Source organism: Pseudophryne corroboree, chromosome 7 (genome assembly GCF_028390025.1).
Source record: "Pseudophryne corroboree isolate aPseCor3 chromosome 7, aPseCor3.hap2, whole genome shotgun sequence".
Classification (NCBI taxonomy): Eukaryota; Metazoa; Chordata; class Amphibia; order Anura; family Myobatrachidae; genus Pseudophryne; species Pseudophryne corroboree.
Genome location: NC_086450.1, coordinates 203,056,767 through 203,059,331, shown reverse-complemented (window position 1 = coordinate 203,059,331; position 2,565 = coordinate 203,056,767). Strand labels below are relative to the sequence as shown.

At 45.0% G+C, this 2,565-nt stretch overlaps 2 pseudogenes; both read left to right on the top strand.

Moving 5' to 3' along the window:
• Positions 1-296: 296 nt before the first annotated feature.
• LOC134947145 (5S ribosomal RNA) lies at positions 297-416 on the top strand (annotated as a pseudogene).
• A 164-nt stretch (positions 417-580) lies between these two features.
• Positions 581-700, top strand: LOC134947147 (5S ribosomal RNA; annotated as a pseudogene).
• The last annotated feature ends 1,865 nt before the right edge of the window (positions 701-2,565 follow it).

Sequence of the window (2,565 nt, the reverse complement as noted above, 5' to 3'; positions counted from 1 at the left end):
AAGAGAACACCAATAGATTGATAGATTACAAACACTGGCCCCTAACGGGCTCAATGAGGAATTCCGTTTGGGATGCTTCCTTTGACTCTGTACAACATCGCACAGAGTCTACCCTTTTGGTTTACTTTTCTGAGACACCGCCGTGTGTCATGTTTATGTCTTGTTTAAATGGATATGTTTAATCATATGTCACCTGCTAATGCTTGATTGTTTTGTCCGTCTGAGCAACATATGGCTCTTGCAGTTTGCTTATTGGACATGCAGAATAGCTCATTGCTTTTGCACACCGTGGAGACTGATACTACCATACCACACTGGATCTCATCCGATCCCGTCTGATCTTGGCAATTAAGCAGTGATGGGCCTAGATAGTACCACACTTGGAGACAATGTGGGAATACTGGGTGTTGTATCAAAGGAGTCGGTGTATGTTTCTCCTTTTTCTCTACAGCTTAGTTGTTGGTATCAATAGTGGTGGCCTTCTTTGCACACCAACATACAGGACTATGATGTGATTTGGCAGTGGAACGGGAGATGACACTGACACTACGGGAGTTACATATATATGGGCACATCTGTCTGATACAATCATACCACACTGGAAACCATCCAATCCCGTCTGATCTTGGCAATTAAGCAGTGTTGGGCCCAGCTAGTACCATGCTTGGAGACGGCATGGGAATACCGGGTATTGTACCAAGGGACAGATCTGTCCTATAGGTGACGAATTAGCATCCCCGTTCTGTCCCTGACACTACATGGCGCTTACATTGGCCTTTCACGTCACTCCTGTTTGGTACCTATGATGCATGATGCTATTAACCATGGCTATATCACACCAATATGGTGGTGTGTTGCATTTAGATATCATTATTCCCTGAGTGGTTTGATACCTTTGCTATGCATGATGATAATGTTTGGTTCACTTGCTTTATATGTTATAATTGTTTCATGATTTATATTATTTTGGGCTGTCGGTGTCTCCATGCTGTCGGCGCTCTGTGGGGTTAACTACTCTGCATGTGTGCCTTTGGCCGGGAACATTGACAGCAGCAACTTCACCTGTCTGCCGCTGCACGCGAATACAGATCAGCCTGCACTACACGATGGTCACGCTGCCGGAGCGGGTTGCTAAGGAGAGAGCCGGGTTTGTGTACCACAGCAACACAACCCACGTGCAGGAAGGAGCGAATCGGACAGCAGCTATGACGCGCTGCTTCCGGGCTTCCTGTTCAAAGTTTCTGGCGCCCTCTCTGTTATTTAAAGCAACTCCGGACAGAGTGACAGCTGCCCCTGATGAAGACCATTGAGCGTTGAAACGGCTGTCGGGCGAACTGTAGCAGTGGGGGACATCCAGATGGCTTATCAGGAATAAAACCCTTTTTTTCTTTCACCTACTAAACGTGAGTGCTGGTCTAATTCTTTTTTCAACTGTGGAAAAAGTGAGTGTTTGTATATATATATATATATATATATATAAAACACATTTATAGACCACTGCAAGAAAATGGATGTGGACACAAATCTTCTTTATACCAAAGTCATACACTTAACTTGAGAGCTCATTGTTATTCAGTTAAAATACCAATTATTAAATAACACATTTTAATTAGAGATGAGCGGGTTCGGTTCCTCGGGATCCGAACCCCCCCCCCCCCCGAACTTCACCCATTTTACACGGTTCCAAGGCAGACTCGAATCTTCCCGCCTTGCTCGGTTAACCAGTACGCGCCCGAACGTCATCATCCCGCTGTCGGATTCTCGCGAGATTCGTATTCTATATAAGGAGCCGTGCGTCGCCGCCATTTTTACTCGTGCATTGGAGATTGAACGGAGAGGACGTGGCAGCATTCTCTCCCTGAAAAGCTCCGTAATCTGTGCTCAGTGTCCTGCAAATATCTGTGCTCAGTGTGCTGAAAATATCTACGTTCTCTGCCTGAAAACGCTCCATATCTGTGCTCAGTGTGCTGCAAATATCTAATCAGTGTGCTGTATTGTGGGGACTGGGGACTACCAGTATAAGTATATACATGATGTGGCCATTCACTGGTACCTGGTGACAGAACCTATACTGGATTCCCCCACAATGTAACTTTATATCTGTCACCCAGAGCCGGCCTTAGGCATAGGCAAACTAGGCAATTGCCTAGGGCATCTGGTATGCCTAGGGGCACAAGCAGCTTCTGGTGATTAAAATGATATGCAGCATGCCTATATTCTGTGTGTAGCATTTCGTATGGAGATACAGCCACAGTCGCACAGTATATAAGCATGCTGCATATCATTTTAATCAGCAGAAGCTGCTTGTGCATCCTAGCCACATAGCAATGCAAATAAGATGCATTTTCATAAAAAATAGGCACCCGACGTTAGCAGAGCTGCCAGTTGATTCACGGCAGGAACTATATATGTGTCATTATTTGTATAAGGACATTAATAATGTGTAACATATGTGTAAGGGGCACTATGTGTGTCATTATGTGTTTAAGGGCACAAATAATGTGCAGCATATGTGTAAGGGACATTATGGGGTATATGCAATTGCGGTCGAATTGCCGCAAATGT